The 19160-nt window shown below is 40.0% G+C and overlaps 1 protein-coding gene and 1 non-coding gene across 2 annotated transcripts in view; one reads left to right on the top strand and one right to left on the bottom strand.

The window, feature by feature from the left end:
- LOC126004485 (microfibrillar-associated protein 1-like) overlaps nt 1–19160 on the top strand; it is a 58319-nt gene that overhangs the window by 11832 nt on the left and 27327 nt on the right.
- LOC126004947 (U7 small nuclear RNA) lies at nt 16360–16421 on the bottom strand. The gene has a single exon (XR_007494150.1). It is a non-coding gene; the product is annotated as a U7 small nuclear RNA (small nuclear RNA).

Here is a 19160-nt window from a genome sequence, read left to right as displayed (position 1 = left end):
GTTGCTTATACTCCCTTTATTGTGGTACTTCCAAATATTCTGGTAGTAATACTGACTGAGGTCACTTACTATGAATTGGAACCACTATGCTAGGCTATAGCAATAGTGCTTAAATGTATTTTTGGTTAAAGTGATTACTGGAATGAGATACTTTAGTTTAGGGACTCGTGTGTATGCCTGACAGTACACCAAATATTACATCATCTGTAGCCGTACAGGGAGTCCTACACAACAACGGGAACACACACAGCAAATGTGGATAGCATCAAGGATTAAGCTCATACCCTTATCATAAAGCAAGGACTTAGCAACTATCCATCCCAAGGGATCCCAAAGATGCCACTTCTTTAAAGTGCTTATTAAAATTTTCTTCAATCGGGCCAGCGAAGTGGCGCTAGAGGTAAGGTATCTGCCTTGCAAGCGCTAGCCAAGGAAGGACCGCAGTAGCCAGGAGTAACCCCTGAGCATCAAACAGGTGTGGCCCGAAAAACCAAAAAAAATGTTTTTTTCTTCAATCAGAACAAAAAGCTGGGATAGTTAATCCATTTCTCTGAAATACTTTGAAAATAACTATAAACATTTTACTAGTTTAATGGAACAAGATTATTAAGAAAAATAATGCAATGGCATTGCCAGATGAAAGATTAAGTGGATTTGTTGCCAGTGAATTGGGAAGAATGACTGGAGGACTTTCTTTAAACAGATAAGAAATAGACAAATACAGTCACTATGTTCACATTGGGCTAGCTCTATAGAGTTATTCTTTTCTCAAGAGATGTAAGCCAAACTGTGAAAAAACATGGGTACACTGGCCTTGCAACAAAAAACTGGCAATCTTGGGAGGAGAGGATGGGCCAAGCCACTGCCCTGCTGAAGCCACGCCTGCTGCACCCATCACCCAGAATCACCGTTTTGCCAATGTCCCTGCCTCATCACCCCTCTACAGTTCTCTTCAGTGACACCAATCTTACCAAACTTCAGATATGACAATATTTGAGCTGATATCACCAGGGTTTTATGGAGCGAGTATAGGCACCCTTATCCCCTCATCCTCCTTTTGTTAAGGGGCCTGGCAGCTGAACATGCTCCACAAAACCTGCAGTATCAGTAATATTACTTTGCATTGCTGGTCAACTTCATATTTATTTATTGGTTTTGGGTCACGCACGAGCAGGGGTTACTTCTGGCTCCACACTCAGAAATCTCTCCTGGCAGAATTGAGGTATCATATGGCATTTTTTGGGGGAGTCACACCCAGCAGCACTCAGGGGTTACTACACTCAGAAATCACTCCTGGCAGGCTCAGGGGACCATATGGGACGCCGGGATTCAAACCACCGACCTTCTGCATGCAAGGCAAATGCCTTACCTCCATGCTATCTCTCCGGCCCCTGAGGTACCATATGGGATGCCAGGTATTGAACTAAGGTCTGCCTTGGGTTGGTTGCATGCAAGGCAAACGCTCAACCACTGTGCTATCGCTCTGACCCCTCAACTTCATTTTTTTGATGCTGTCATCCCTATAGGAACACACCGATTTTTAAAATTTTTTATTTAAATATTATGGTTATAAGGTTTATAATAGTTTTTTCCCCCACAGATAAATTTGTTCAGGATTGAGTTACAGTCATATAATGTACAACAACCTTCACCATTGTGCACTTCCTTCCACTAATGTCCCCCAATTTCCCTCTTACTCTCCCTGAGGCCCTCTTCCCTCCCATCCACTCTTCCCCACCTGCTTCTGGGGGCAGCATTCTACTTCTCTCTCTCCCCTCTTTCCTCCCTCTCTCTCCTCTCTCTCCTCCTTCTCTCTCTCCTCTCTCCTCTCTCTCCCTCCCTCTCTCTCTCTCTCTCTCTCCCTCTCTCTCTCTCTCTCTCTCTCTCTCTTCTCTGAACACACCAATTTATCAGAACACAAAGCTAACAAGAACTTACTTAACCTTTTGTCATTGTATTAATGACTTCACTGGAGATTCAATTATTTTCACAAATGTGCTTACTACTGTACTTTTCAATTTTAAAAAGACTTTCTTCATTAAAGTTTTTTCTATTCTTTTTAATTAAATAACCTTGCTCTCACTTATCTGGAAACAAATGCATTATGGTTAATTACATTAACTATGGTATTTCCCCCTTCCCAAAGATGGGGGGAAATGTGTGTGCATCATATGGTGTGAATGCCTCCTGAAACTGAAGCCTGAGTTCAGGGGAAGAGAGCATATACTAACCACTTGACATCCTCAGTGTTACACCCCCTTTATTGCCCAGACATACCACATAGTATGAACATTTAAGACTATTTGATTGTTGCTTTAAATTTTATTTTTATATCAATAAAATATTACATATTAATATTTTATTATATATTAACAAAATGTATTTATAAACATATTTATAAATGTTTTTGTTTGTTTTGCTTTTTGTTTTTGGGTCACACCCCGTGGTGCTCAGGGGTTACTCCTGGCTCTGCACTAGAAATTGGTCCTGGGGGACCAGAGAGATAGCATAGCAGAAGAGAGTTTGCCTTGCATGCAAGCCAATTCAGGACAGACCTAGATTCAAATCTCGGCATCCCTGGCTCGAGGGACCATATGGGATGCCAGGATTCGGACCACCATGGGTCCTGAATTGGCTGTGTGCAAGGCAAACACCCTACCACTATGCTATCTCTCTGGCCCCTAGAAATTTTTTTTCCTTCTGATGTAAAAATAAATAAAATAAAAGAGTTAGGTAAATGTATTTAACCAGATGTGCCTCAGAGGCTGGTTGTTCCATATGCCATCTCCTAACCGTGTCTCACGCTGAGTTTATTAAACATTTTAGTACACCATTCCTTGTCTAAAAACTATGTGCACCTTATGGGCAGGTGCATTTTAGAAGGTGAAAAATACAATATGTCATGAATTTTCTTTAAAGTAAAAAAATTAAAAAAAAGAAATATAACCAGATAGGAGATAATAAAGATACAGTAATGAAACAAGAAAAAGGAAGAAAAAACTGAAAGGAGTAAAAAAGGAAGAGGGGTAAATACAATATTATATTACTTCTCTGGAATTTTCTAAATTATATATAATGCTGAAACAAAAAGTAGCATAAATAATATTTTGAATAAATAAAGAGGAAATATTAATACAATTATAAACAGTGGAAGGTAGAGTTGTTATGGAGGAAATGAGGAGGGATAGACAAAAAAGATAAGACCAAGCCTGCCTGCAACATATCACTTTATACACCCTAATTTTCATATGTAACCTGGAGGTCATCCCACAAATCTTATTTGCATAAGGGTATATGAGATCATTATACTAGCCTTTGTCAGGCCATAGCAATCTTGTTGGTCATCTCACAATCACCTCCACACCTTCTTTGCATACATGATCCAATTGGAAGTTCTAATCAGGTGACTTCACAGGGTGTAGCCAATCAACTAGGGATGGGATATGTTATCTCTATAAACTCAAGTCCTAGGGGCCGGGAAGGTGGTGCTAGAGGTAAGGTGTCTGCCTTAGGAGCGCTAGCCAAGGAACGGACCGCGGTTCGATCCCCCGGCGTCCCATATGGTCCCCCCAAGCCAGGGGCGATTTCTGAGCACATAGCCAGGAGTAACCCCTGAGCGTCAAATGGGTGTGGCCCAAAAACCAAAAAAAAAAATTATATATATATAAACTCAAGTCACTGTGAGTCAAGTGAAGTGAAGTGAAGTGAAATGAAGTCAAGTGAGTGTTGGGGGTAAAAGAACAGAAGGAAAGAGCAGTGTGGTATGGACAAAGACAGAGAAGCAGTAGGGAGCAGTGAATGGGGAAGGTAGAACAAAGTGGTGAGGAGAATGTGGACAACAGTTGAGTTTTCTATACATGACACTGAAGTTCTGTTTCTCTGGCTGCTGTAGTATACAGAGATATATCTACATGAACTGTTAAATAAAGAATGGCAACACAGAAGAGCTTCAGTGACCAGAGTACCAATTTTATATGGTATCCAGAAGAACCCGGTCCCAAAGCCTGTCACTAACTACTATAACAAAGGGATATGGTAGGCAAAACTTTTTTTTTTTTTTGGTTTTTGGGCCACACCCGGTGACGCTCAGGGGTTACTCCTGACTATGCGCTCAGAAGTCGCTCCTGGCTTGGGGGACCATATGGGACGCCGGGGGATCGAACCGCGGTCCGTCTCCTAGGCTAGCGCAGGTAAGGCAGGCACCTTACCTCGAGCGCCACCGCCCGGCCCCGGTAGGCAAAACTTTTACACTCTGCTATAAGTAAAATCTTGGGCCAGAGAGATAGCATGGAGGTAGGACGTTTGCTTTGCATGTAGAAGGACAGTGGTTCGAATCCCAGCATCCCATATGGTTCCCTGAACCTGCCAGGAGCGATTTCTGAGCATAGAGATAGGAGTAACCCCTGGGTGCTTCCAGGTGTGACCCAAAAAACAAAAACAAACAAACAAAAAAAAAACAAAAATGTTGTCACCAGTAGGTAGTGATACATTGCAGACACATAATGTAATACTTGGAGCAACTGTTGAATTATACCACAATACACTAAACACACTTCATTTAAATCAAGATATAATTCCAAGAATTATCAAGTAACTCATGAGAAGGCAAGAAAAAAATTATAACAATCAAAAACAAAAAGATTAAAAACTCCTGCCCTAATGTAGCAATAACCACATTAAATATACATGTTCTAAATATACCAATTAAAAATAAAGCTGAAAGAATAGATTAAAATATAACCTAACTATAAATGGTATAAATATCAACAAAGTTAAGAGTGCTGCACTTACTGACTGAGGACAAGGAAATAAAACTAGAAATAACATATTTAAAATATCTCCATACATCCCAAAATTAAATAATACATTCTTGTTTTGTTTTGGCTTTTGAGCCACACCCGGTAACGTTCAGGGGTTACTCCTGGCTATGCGCTCAGAAGTTGCTCCTGGCTTGGGGGACCATATGGGACGCCGGGGGATCGAACTGCGGTCCGTCCTAGGCTAGCGCTGGCAAGGCAGGCACCTTGCCTCTATAGCGCCATCGCCCGGCCCCTAAATAATACATTCTTTTTTTTTTTTTTTTTGGTTTTTGGTTTTTGGGCCACACCCGTTTGACGCTCAGGGGTTACTCCCGGCTATGCGCTCAGAAATCGCCCCTGGCTTGGGGGGACCATATGGGACGCCGGGGGATCAAACCGTGGTCTGTCCTATGCTAGTGCTTGCAGGGCAGACACCTTACCTCTAGCGCCACCTTCCCGGCCCCTAAATAATACATTCTAAATAATCCATCAAATGACACATGTCAAAGAAAACTTTAAAATGTTTTGATTTTTTTTTTTTTTTTTGGGCCACACCCGGTGACGCTCAGGGGTTACTCCTGGCTATGCGCTCAGAAGTCGCTCCTGGCTTGGGGGACCATATGGGACGCCGGGGGATCGAACCGCGGTCCGTCTCCTAGGCTAGCGCAGGTAAGGCAGGCACCTTACCTCGAGCGCCACCGCCCGGCCCCCTTAAAATGTTTTGAACTGGGGCCGGGCGGTGGCGCTAAAGGTAAGGTGCCTGCCTTGCCTGCGCTAGCCTTGGACGGACCGTGGTTCGATCCCCCGGTGTCCCATATGGTCCCCCAAGCCAGGAGCAACTTCTGAGCACATAGCCAGGAGTAACCCCTGAGCGTTACCGGGTGTGGCCCAAAAACCAAAAACCAAAAAAAAAAATAAATAAAATAAAATGTTTTGAACTGAATGAAAACACAACTCATCAAAATTTATGAAAGTCAGCTAGGAAGAAGAAAACTTCTGTTTTTTTTGGGGGGGGGGTTGGGTCACACCCGGCGGTGCTCAGGGGTTACTCCTGCCTGTCTGCTCAGAAATAGCTCCTGGCAGGCACGGGGGACCATATGGGACACCGGGATTCGAACCAACCACCTTTGGTCCTGGATCGGCTGCTAGCAAGGCAAACACTGCTGTGCTATCTCTCCGGGCCCAGAAAAACTTCTTATACTAAATTATTGCATCGGAAAATGAATATTCTCAAATATAAGTTTTCATCTCAGGAAATTAAAGAAACGAAGTTAAAGTAACCCAAAGCAAGAAGAAGAAAGAAAAACGCAAGTGTAAAAAACAGTAACATTGGGACCAAAGAGATAGGTCAATGGGCTGCATGTATATTTTTATGTGCAAGGCCTGGATTCAATCCCCAGCATCTTTTGGTCCCTGAAAACTCCCAGGAATGTTCCTCAAACACAGATGGAAGTAGCCTCTGAACATTGCTAACTAAGATTCCAAAATGAAAAAAAAAGAAAAAAAGCAATGATAACAACAATAGAAAAAAGAAACAAGGATGAATCAATGTAAAATGAAACGATAAAGCAGATTTTGGAAAACTATTAACTTATTAATTTGATATGCTGACCCTTTTCCCCAATTGCTAACCTCTTTTTTTTTTTTTTTTTTTTTTTTTTTTTTGGTATTTGGGTCACACCCGGCAGTGCTCAGGGGTTACTCCTGCCTGTCTGCTCAGAAATAGCTCCTGGCAGGCACGGGGGACCATATGGGACACCGGGATTCGAACCAACCACCTTTGGTCCTGGATCAGCTGCTTGCAAGGTAAACGCCACTGTGCTATCTCTCCGGGCCCAATTACTAACCTCTTAAGTGAAATATATCACTTCTGCCTCACATATAAAACATTATCAAGGAAATACTCCAAAAACTTGACTCACATAAATTTGAAAACTTGAAATCTTAAAAGTTTGTGAATGCTCACATTCTACCCAATATGAAATAATTTGAAAATGCCAGTAACTGTTGAGGATAACTTTAAAAAACTAAAAATCAAATCTTTAATTCTAGATAATTTTAAAAGAAAATTCTGTCAACATTAAACATTAATTAATACCTATTTGTTGCATCCTTTCCCAAAGCATAGAAGATGAAACACTTCCCAATGAATTTAATGATTTGGTATAACTATGGCCAGAAAATCAGGATAAAAAGAAGAACTATAAATTAGTATCTCACATTTTCAAGTGATCCTCATTAAAAGTAACAGCTCATTTTTCTTCAGAACCCACAGAGGGAATGATACCTAATGATATCTTTTCTGGGGAGTAGGGTGGGGTTTTGGATCACACCAAGTGACACTCAGGGGTTACTCCTGGCTCTGCGCTCAGAAATTGCTCCTGGCATGGGGGACCATATGGAACACCCGGGGATGGAACCACAGTCCGTCCTAGGTCAGCAGTGTGCAAGGCAAATGTCCTACTGCTGTGCTACCTCTCTGGCCCCCCTAATGACATCTTTTTGTTTTGTTTTGGTTTTTGGTTTTTGGGTTACACCCTGCAGCGCTCAGGGGTTCCTCCTGGCTCTATGCTCAGAAATCACTCGTGGCAGGCTCGGGGGACCATATGGGATGCCAGGATTTGAACCACAGTCCTTCTGTATACAAGCCAAACACCTTACCTCCATACTATCTCTCCAGCCCCTAATGACATCTTTTAAGGAAAAAAAATAATTTGTTGGGGCAGGAGAGATAGCACAGTGAAAAAGCACCTGCTGTTCAAGTGTGAGATTGCAAATTTGATCCCTATACCTCCCCAACAGTTCCCAGAACTGTCCCTAGTTTCTACATTGAAGAACCCCTGGTATCACAACAAAGTGTATGTGATCTCCAGTACACCACAACCTTTGTGAGCTCCATAATGATGTGTGGGACCCTGGTCAGAATGACAACCAAAACATGTGCTGGCACTACAACTAAAGATTGAGATCCGTGTGTGTGTGAGAATCACAGCCAAGGGTTCAGTCCTGGGCAAGGCTGTGTGTGAGCACCACAATCCAGTGTGCAACTCTGCTCTTCCCAACAATAACTACAAAGAGAAGAGGAATATATTACATAAGGAGAATTCTGTCGGGGCTGGAGTGATAGTACAGTGAGTAGGTCATTTGCCTTGCATGGAGCCAATCATGATTTGATCCCCAGTAACCCTTATGGTTCCTGAAGAATACAAGGAGTGATTCCTAAGTGCATCACCAAGAGCAAGTCCTGATGTGGCTCCAAAACAAAATGACAACAAAAAAGGAAATTCTGTATCAGCAGTCACATTAAATATTGATATCTTTTTAAAATATGGGTTTGGATGATGAAAATTTTAAAAGCAAGATTCATCGATATTCTTTTTACAAGATATTTATTTAAATATTAGGACAACAGGCACTCAACATAGAAGGAAGAAAAGATTATGTGTTATTAACCAAAAGCAAGATAAGGATTCAATATAATGTCTGACAAAATTAGACTTTAAATTTTATTAGACTTAAAGAATATTGTGTATAACTAGAAGAGCTGATACAAAAAGAAGATAGAAAAAGCATTAGAAAACTGCCATCTTGCAATTTGTTTTCTATTTGTCCCATATGTTCACTTGTGTGTAATCTTTGCGTTTTAGTGGATATTATTTTGTAAGAGTTTATTTTAATGAATGCTCTGGGGTATGATATCCATCTTTAACATGTCAATCTACTTTAAATAATATTACTTCTTTATAAATTAAAAAAAAATGAAAGAATTGAAGACAGCCATGTCCTCCTAAATACACTATTGTGAGTCTCAGGGGAAAAAAAAAGAATTGAAGACAGAAGAGAAACATACTCCTATGATGATTTTAATACATTACTCTTAACAACTATATGGAATATTAAGACTCTATAGGGTTTATATAATACTGATTAAAAAATTACAAATAAGATGGGGCCAGAGAGATAGCACAGTGGTAGGGCATTTGCCTTGCATGCAGCCAATCCAGAATGGAAGGTGGTTCGAATCCTAGCATCCCAAATGATCCCCTGTGCTTACCAGAAGTGATTTCTGAATGCAGAGCCAAGAGTAACCCCTGAGCACCGCCAGGTATGACCCCCAAACTCCCCCCCAAAAAAACTAAAGAATTGCAAATAAGAGGCATAGGCAGAATCCTCAATCCAACAGCAAAACCACATTTTCTCAGGTGCACTGAATTATCTTCAAAATTGACCATATCTTAGACTGCAAAGCAAGTATAAATACATTTTAGAAGATTGAGGGACCGAAGCGGTGGTGCAGTAGGGCGTTTGCTTGCACGTGGCTGACCTAGGACAGACTGCGGATCAATCCCTGGTGTCCCATATGGTCCACCAAGCTGGGAGTGATTTCAGAGCAGATAGCCAGGAGTAACCCCTGAGCATCACCAGGTGTGGCCCAAAAACCAAAAAAATAAAAATAAAAAAAGAGAAGATTGCCAAGCAAAATATTTTTGTCACAAGTGAATAAAAGAAATCAATAACAAAAAACCTGGAAAATGAATAAATTTGTAGAAGTTAAAAAACGTAATTTTATACAATGTGTTAGAAAAATTATCAGGGGGCCGGGCAGTGGCGCTGGAGGTAAGGTGCCTGCCTTGCCTGCGCTAGCCTAGGACGGACCGCGGTTCGATCCCCCGGCATCCCATATGGTCCCCCAAGCCAGGAGCGACTTCTGAGCGCATAGCCAGGAGTAACCCCTGAGCGTCACCGGGTGTGGCCCAAAAAAAAAAAAAAAATTAATAAAAAAAAAAAAAAAAAAAAAAAGAAAAATTATCAGAAGAAAATTTTAAAAATTAAAAAAAATTAAAAATGCCAAGGGAAAATAAACACATAATATGAAAACCAAAGCAGGTTCTTTGAAAAGATGAACAAATTGACAAAGAGTAAGTAATAAATAAAAAAGGAGACAAAAATTACTAAATTCAGAAATGATGGTCAATCCCTAGTATACCAAAAGATCCTCTGAGTCTACCAGGAGTGTTTCCTGAGCACAAAGACAGGAGTAAGCCCTGAGCACTCTGGCTCTGCCCCCCTGCCCCCCCAATTAAAACAAACAAAAATAACCGCTCAAGAAACTCTCATTAAATTCAAAAATGAAAGTGCTGAATGCAAAGAGGTAGTACAGAAGGGAAGGTGCTTGCTTTGCACAGGTTGACTGACTGACTGGCGTCTGGTTCCCAGCACAACATATAGTTACCCAAGTGAGTCCTGAGAACAGATTGGATGTGACCCACCCAAAATAAAAATAAAGATTTTAACATCAATGCTATAGAAACAAAATAATTATTAGGTAATATTACAAACACTTGTATACTGGCACACTGAATGATCTAGATGAAATAGACAAATGTATAGAAACATAATTTACCAAAGTTCAATCACAAAAAATTTCAATAAACATATGATTAGGTTTTTTCTATGAATAGGTTTAGTAAGAACTAAAAGAACTTTATGTAGTAATTAAATTAAATAAAAAATTAAAAATCAAGAACAAAAAGAACTTGTTTTAGTAATTAAAAAAAATTCCTAAGAACAAATCAAAACAGAAAAACCAACAGCACAACTTCTAACAAAGCCAGAGCAATAGTATAACAGGTAAGGCACTGACCTTGCATATGGCTAATCCCCTAAACCCTGCAAAAAGTGATCCCTGAGCACTACCAGATGTTAAAGAATTTAACACAAATCTCTTTTGGGGGGTGTGTTTTGTTTTTCGGGTTACACCTGGCAGTGCTCAGGGGTCACTTCTGGCTCTGAGCTCAGGAATCACTGCTAGTGGGACATGGGGGACCATATGGAATGCTAGGGAAACAAACCCAAGTTGTACACATGCAAGAAAGGTGCCCTACCTGCAGTACTATTGCTCTGCCTCGGCAAAATCTCTTAAAGTTTTCAAAAACAGTGTAGAAAAGGGAACACTTAAAAAGTTATTCTGGGACAGAGAATGACTCATGCTGTACATATCACACAGGGTCCCTTCAGTACCATTAGAAGAGACCATTGGACACTGGTCTGGGTGTAGACACTGAAGACTACCAGTATGGCACAAAAGCAACTCATTCTAAGAGGATTACCCTTAAACTAAAGCAAGAATAATTATGAGAATTTAAAAATTAATAGGTAGTTTTTCTTTATGAATATTATACCTCAAAGTTCAATAAATTACTAGCAAATTCAATTGAGATGCATACTGAAGAAATTATATGCTATTTTGGATAATCTGGGAGTTCCCTTGGTTCATATACATTTTATATATATTTATTCTATGTCCTTTAAAAGTGTCATGGGAATATTGATGGTAATTGTTTTATGTCTGTAAATTACTTTGGGTAAGATGATCATTTTAGTGATGTTGATTCTTCCAACCCATGAATAAGGACTGTTTCCTTCCTTTGTCTTCTTTTATTTTTTTCAGAAGTGTCATAAAATCTTTCACCTCCTTTGTTAAATTGTTTTCTAGATATTTGAGGATTTGTTGTTGGTGGTGGTGGTTTTGGGGCCACACCTAGTGGCTCTGAGGGGTTACTCCTTGTTCTGCATTCAGAAATCACTCCTGGAGGCTCAGAGGACCATATGGGATGTGGGTGATGGAATCCGAGTGGGCCTAGTGCAAGTCAAACTCTTTCCCTGTTGTGTTATCACTCTGACCCCAGATATTTCAGATTTTAAAAATGATTGTAAGTGGGATAGTTTTTAATTTTTTAATTATTATTTTAAATTATTTTAAAATTACTTTAAATTATTCTATATTGTTCATATATAAGAATGCAACAGATTTTTGTACTCTGGTTTTTGGAGCCTGCTATTTCACAGTATAAGTTTACCATTCCTTTTTTTTTTTTGAAATTTAGGATAGATTTAATGTAGTTTAATAAGGCACCATAAATTATGACTATTGTCAACCTATAAGTTTTGTTTTATATTTTACACATGATAAGAATTTACAAGCATATGCTCTACTTGTTGCCCTTTAGGACCACTAATTCTTCCAGCATAAAATTACAAACCTCTATATGCCAGCATAGTCCTCTGCCTCTAGTACCTGCAGCATTACTCCCACTTTATCATCTTCTTATTTTCTATAATACCAAAACCACTGTAGCCACTGTTGTGTTCCTATCTCTTAATCTTTTGGCAATCTTCTGTTTCTTTGTGTTTGTGCACACTACAAATTCCCTATTACCTTTGAAAACCCCTGTTCCTTCCTCATCATTATCTAAATCTTTGCAACTCCTATAAAAGTTTATATGTAGGGGCTAAGTTTACCATTTCTTTTTTTTTTTTTTTTTTTTTTTTTTTTTTGGTTTTTTGGGCCACACCCTGTGACGCTCAGGGGTTACTCCTGGCTATGTGCTCAGAAGTTGCTCCTGGCTTCTTGGGGGACCATATGGGACGCTGGGGGATCAAACCTCGGTCCATCCTAGGCTAGCGCAGGCAAGGCAGGCACCTTACCTCCAGCGCCACCGCCCGGCCCCAGTTTACCATTTCTAAGATTAAACTTTTTAGTAGAGAGTTTAGGATTTTCTACTTTCAGTATTTTGTAATCTTCATGTAGATATAAGTTTACTTCTTCACCAATTATGTACCTTTAATTTTTCTTTCTTACCTCGTTACTGTCACAAGAACTTCCAAATAAAGATGAGAGAATTACATTCTCAGATTTTAATCTTTACTACAAAGCTATGATAATAAAAACTGATATGTACTAGCACAAAGACAAGCTCTTGGATCAATAGAATAGAATTAAGAGTCCAGGATTAAACCCTAAGACATATAGACAGTTAATTGAGGACAAACAGACTGGGTGCATGAAATTGAGCAAGGAGAGCCTCGTCCGTCAACAAACGATGCTGGGAAAACCAAGTAACCACATGCAAAATATGAAATTAGACCCTATCTCACACCATACACAAGGTTAATTCAAATGAGATGAAGAACCTTGATCATCAAATCTGTTTCTATAAAATATTTAAAATATTTAGGTAGGACTCTAAAATCTTCATCCATGTTTTGACCCCCATTGGCAAAGAGAGCAGAAGCAAAAATAAAGAAATGGGACTACCTCAAGTTTAAAAGTTTTTATTTTTAGCAAAATAAGACCTAAAATAGAAACACTCGGTGACTGAGAAAAATATTTATGCATATCATATATCACAGGGCTAATATTAAAGATCTATAAAGGGGGCCGGGCGGTGGCACTAGAGGTAAGGTGCCTGCCTTGCCTGCGCTAGCCTAGGACGGACCGTGGTTCGATCCCCCGGTGTCCCATATGGTCCCCCAAGCCAGGAGTGACTTCTGAGCGCATAGCCAGGAGTAACCCCTGAGCGTCACCGGGTGTGGCCCAAAAACCAAAAAAAAAAAAAAATCTATAAAGCACTCTCAAAACTCAATAAAATAATGAAAACAATCCCATTAAAAATAGGAAGAGCATATGTACAGGGAATTTCTCAAAGTTGGCAAAATATGGGCAAAAAATCATATTAAAATGTTCATTGAGAGGGATTATCAGGGAAATGAAAATGAAGAGAAAACAAGACATCCCACACTGGCAAAATGGTCACTATCAAAAAGTACAGAAACAGTAAGTGCTGGAAAGAATGAAGCTAAAAAAGATACATTCACTCTCTGTTGGTAGGACTGCTACTTTATTCAGCCTCTTTAGAAAATGGTTTGGACACTTATCAAAAAAAGCAAGAATAGGGCTTCCATATGACCCAGCAATTCCAGTCCTGGACATCTACCTCACAAATATAAAAGCACTGTGTCTGGGGCAATAATACAGCTGGAAGGCATTGCCTTGCACAGGCCAACCTGAGTTTGATCCCTGGCATTCCATGTTGTCCCTCCAAGCACTATTAGGAGTGATTCTTGAGTACAGAGCCAGGAGTAACCCCTGAGCATCACCGTGTGTGATCCCAAAGCAAAACAAAAGTAGGGGTTAATTCCCACCACCACATGTTCCCCAAGCATTGCCATATGCAGCCCCAGAGGGCCCCGACCCATGACTGAGATAGTTTGAGTATTCCTGTCACCACAGGGCCCAAGAAACATCACATCCTCAGGCCCTTGCATTAAATTGCTACTCCAGTTGGCTGAGGACCACTGGTTCTCCTGAGCACTATTTGAGAAACCCCTACATTGAAGAAACAAAGCAAGGGTTTAGAAGTTCCCAAAGGAAACACCCATAAGATACTACCATCAATAGTGTCAATAGTAGAATTATGATCTGATGGTGCTGAGCGAAGGTGTATGTTTATGTGGGGCTTCAATTAGTGGTGGAGACATTGTGGACTCTGGGGGTGGGCAGCAGTAAAACTAATATTGTATGATTTTTTTCAGTTGATTTTTCAATTAATTTTATTTAATCATTATAGTTGATCCCCACTGAATGCATGATTTTCAACGTGGCTGCTTTTCTTTTTATATATATATGTATTTTTTTATTTAAACACCTTGATTACATACATGATTGTGTTTGGGTTTCAGCCATGTAAAGAACACCACCCATCACCAGTGCAACAGTCCCATCACCAATGTCCCAAATCCCTCCTCCTCTCCCAACCCCTGCCTGTACCCTAGACAGGCTTTCTATTTCCCTCATACATTCTCATTGTTAGGATAGTTCACAATGTAGTTATTTCTCTAACTAAACTCATCTCTATTTGTGGTGAGCTTAAAAGCAAATAATAAAAGCAGAGTCAGAAAGATAGTAAATGGGCAAAGTACTTATCTTGCACATTACAGACCCAATTTCAGTTTCTGGCACCCCTTGAGTCCATCAGGAGTGACTCAAGCACAGACCCAGGAGTAAGTCCTGAGCATAGTTGGGTGTGGGGAAAAAAAAAAAAAACAATAAATGAGAAGCTTGTGCAGTGGTGCTAGAATAAGACGCTTTGCAAGTTCTAGCCTAGGACAGACCATGGTTCTATCCCCAGGCATCCCATATGGTCCCCCACACTAGGAGCAATTTCTGAGCACATAGCCAGGAGTAATCCCTGAGAGTCAAGGGGTGTGGACCCCCCCAAAAATAAATAAATGAAAATAATTAAAATAAAGATTCAAAGTAAGGGACTAGAAAATGGCCAATGGGAAAACCTCATTGAAAATTTATCTACAGGGCCGGGAAGGTGGTGCTAGAGGTAAGGTGTCTGCCTTGCAAGTGCTAGCGTAGGACTGACCGCAGTTCGATCCCCCGGTGTCCCATATGGTCCCCCCAAGCCAGGAGCGACTTCACCAAAAACCAAAAAAAAAAAAAAAAAGAAAAGAACTTTATAAGCACAATACTATATATGATCATCCCATAGCTAATGTCATACTCAAAGGTAAAAGACTGATCACAGTAGTTAGTAACTACTGTTCACTATGTACACTCTTTATTCTCTTAGTGTTGCCAGGATTAGATCTGACTCAGGAGAACAGCAGAAGCAACAAGAAAGAACAGTTCTGTCTGACTCGAGCAAGTCTGTCTCACTAGCAAGGAGAGCCTATAAGGTCTGAAGAACATAGAGAAAATCTTTGTCAATTTTTTTCTTTTTCTTCTACTTATTTTTCTTCTGAGTGACTCATTTTGGCAAAATCTAGGGGAATGGTAGCTGATTATCAGAAAGTTCATCTTCCTAGTCAGGACCCTCATAAAGGCTTTTGGGAACCATAGAAATGGAGGACATCCTGGAGAATAAAGGCTTGGTGGGGTTCCCCAGGTCTGTGTGCCTCCAGACACACAGCCATGCCACCTCAACAGGATCTGTAAGTCTTAGGTACCTGGGAAGTTTAGAGATGCATTGACACAGGAAAGCCAATTGTTACAGGCAGCCAAACCCTCTCCTAACCAGAAAATAGATATGTTTTAGGAAATTATGGGAGGATGTTTCTTGGGCCACATCTGACCTTGCTCAAGGACTATTCCTGGTTCTAACACTGGACCTTTGGGGGTGCTCAAGGGACCATAGATAGTGACTTGGATCAAACCAGGGCCCGAGGCATGCAAAGCAAATGCCTTATCCCCTCTTTGACCTCTCTAAGCCCAGGGAATTCTGTAGAATTTTAACACCCAAGTCTCCCACTGTAAAATGAACACACCACTGACTTTGCATGGTAGCATGGAACCATACAAATAGTCATACAAGCTAAAATTGTGGTATGTTAATTTTTAATAATCTCTGGCATAAGGATGATTGAAATTTTAGGAATTCTCATCAAAACAGTTAAGATTCTTGCTGTCAGTTAAAATATGTAAAGAAATAAGCAAATTATTTATTTCGTACATAATTGAAAACATTGGTAAACCCTAGAATTGAATCTTGGTATGATACTCAGAATTTAATCTAACTGGGAGCTTGAGCAATAGTACAGCAGTAGTGCATTTGCCTTGAATGTGGCCAACCCACAACTGACCCAGGTTTGATCCCAGACACCCCATATGCCCTCCCCCCCAGCCTGCCAGGAGCTATTTCTGAGTGCAGAGCCAGGAGAAACCCCTCCATGCCTTTTGTGGGAATTTAATTTAATTTAAATATTTTTTGGGGGGTGCCTTCTGGTGGAGACCAGAAGGCCTGCTGGACAAATTATAAAAGAGCTGTAACACTTAATTTAAATATTTTTGTTTTGGTTTTGGTTTTGGTTTTTGGGCCACACCTGGCGGTGCTCAGGCATTACTCCTGGCTCAGAAAGAGCTCCTGGCAGGCACAGGGGACCATATGGGACACTGGGATTCAAACCAACCACCTTAGGCCCTGGATCGGCTGCTTGCAAGGCGAACACCGCTGTTCTCTCTCCGACCCCCCAAATTTAAATATTTTTAAAGCAGCTTATGTACTCATATTATTAATTTTATTAATATTAATATTAATTTCATCATCATTGATTTTATTTATCATTCATGTTATTATTAATATTAAATAGTAATATTATTAAATTAATATTAATTAATGTTAAATTAATATTAATTTTATTGTTGTTATTGATTATTTATTATTATGTTTTAATTTTTATTATTTTATCTATTTATTGGTATTGATTAATATTAAATTAATTTTTATTATTATTTATTTTGGGCCACACCCAACAATGCTTTTTACACAGGTAAAAACTCATTCCTAGCATGTGCAAAGCTCTAAATTCAATACCTGGGCATGTTGGCCTCAAAGTACTGCCAGGACAGGCACTTATCTGACAGGCCTATATTGCTGGACAGAGAATTGCTAAAATACTTTCAGACATTCAGGGCCCTAAACATTCCTGACATGACTCTATAACCAAAAAAGAGGTTTTAAAGTGTCCAGAGATGTGACCTACTGGTCACCTTGTTGACCTAGTTGACCACCTAGTGTTCAACTTTGTGTGTATAAGGGCCCACGTTTGATCTGTGGTACCCAAGAGCATGGTACTGCCCCAAAATTGCCCCATGCACTCCATGACACTATTGGATGCAATTACCAGCACCACAACAAGTGTGACCCCCGCCCCCAGCACACTAAAACTAAGAGTACAAACATTGCAATCAAATTGGTGTCACAAGAACAAGAAGTCATTGAAGTAGTACTTGCCTTCTTCATTAGTCTATAGTGTATTTGGCAGCCTGCCGTAGTCCTTCTTAAACTTGGTATACTTCGAATTGGTTCTCTTTGTTGTTTTAATGTTGTGAAATAGTTCAAAATTCCTTTAATATTTTCAGCTGGCCTTCCTCTTTCTGGGAACACTTTGTCATCTTGTTTTGTTTTGGGGCCACATCCAAAGATGCCCAAAGATAACTCCAGGCTCTGAACTCAGGAGTCACTTCTGATGTAATGTTCCAGGGACTATACAGGATGTTAGGGATCAACCCCATGTCAGCCTCATGCAAGGCTATTTCTCTAAGCCCCTTAAAATTCCACTGGGACAGAGGTGGAAGAGAAGGTACCTTTTTTGTTCATTTGTTTGTTTTGTTTCTGAGGGCTACATGTGGTGGTGCTCAGGGTTTACTTATGGCCCTGGACTCAGGGATCACTCTGAGTGCCAAAAATTGAACCAGGGTTGGCTTTGAATAAGGCAAGTGCCCTACCACTATCTCTCCTTCCCTATTTTTTGTTACAATCACTTTCCCGTATAATTCCTCTTCCTCACTTTTCTTTACATTTTCTGTCTGCATACCAACATTCCCACACTCAGCAATATCTTCCATGATCTTGCTTACATTTTATTTGAATTTCACTTCTTATTTCTCTGTTGCACTTGCACTGGTATTGACCAAATTCCTTTTCTGATGAGCCACGATGATTAAACTTCATCTGAGTTAGTCACTAGAGATAAGGGCCCATACCATCATAGCTTTGATATCTGTGGGTCAACTAAGGGATGTGGCTGACTGCAAGAATGATGTCATTGTCACTAAGCACAACCCCTTCTGTTATTGCATATCCCTGGTGGGCTGAGGGCTCACAGCACGGTGTTCACTGAGTGTGAGCTCCAGGCAATGACTCACCGTCATCACACTATGGCAACTGATAGTTCAGAAGCATTAAATGTCACTTCTGCTATGATGTAGTCATTGGAAATGAGAGGATCATTCTTGCTTGCTGTCCGAGAGGCATTGAGGTGTAGTGTATGCATGTAGGGTAGTCAATAGCTTGATGGTTATGTTGGAAAAACCACAATCCTGCAGAATATCTTCCCTGCATATAGAGACTTCTGGATTTCTGGCTCTTTCTACTAAGAATTCAAACATAATATTTCACAGACTGGGTAGAGATAGCACAAAGGAATGTGTGCTTTGTATGTAGGAGGCCTGGCTTAGATCCCAAGCATCACATACTCCCACTGCAGGAAGAGACCCCTGACCACTGGCCTCAGAGCCAAATAAAACAAAATTGAAATGTTTTATTTGGTGTGACCCTCAAATTAAAAAAATACTGTTTCACTATATTCTGACATACATGCTTTTTAAAAATAGATGAATGTGTAGCCACAATTCAAATTATGTCACTATTGTACATTTTCTGTTCCCTCCCCCAGGTACTGTAAAGATTTGTTTAGATCTTTTTTTTTTCAGCATTTTGATGCTAATATCCTGGGATTCTTGTTCAGAAGTTTTGAACTTATAAATCCACATTATTTATCAAATATGGGAAGATTTTAGCAAATATTTCTCCTTTCCTACCTATCTTTCTGGGACTCCAGTGGCAAAAAATTTGGACTTCTAACATTGTCTCACAGATCTCCAGGATCTTATTCTGTTTTATTCTTGGTATTCTTAATTGGTTAATTTCTGTGAATCTGTCTTCAATTCACTGACACTCTGCTATTTCATTCTGTGATAAAGTACTACTTTTCCGTTTCATCTATGGTGCT

The sequence above is a fragment of the Suncus etruscus genome, chromosome 3 (genome assembly GCF_024139225.1).
Source record: "Suncus etruscus isolate mSunEtr1 chromosome 3, mSunEtr1.pri.cur, whole genome shotgun sequence".
NCBI classification, from domain to species: Eukaryota; Metazoa; Chordata; class Mammalia; order Eulipotyphla; family Soricidae; genus Suncus; species Suncus etruscus.
Note: the sequence above shows the minus strand (reverse complement) of the source record. Positions and strands in the feature narration are given on the sequence as shown.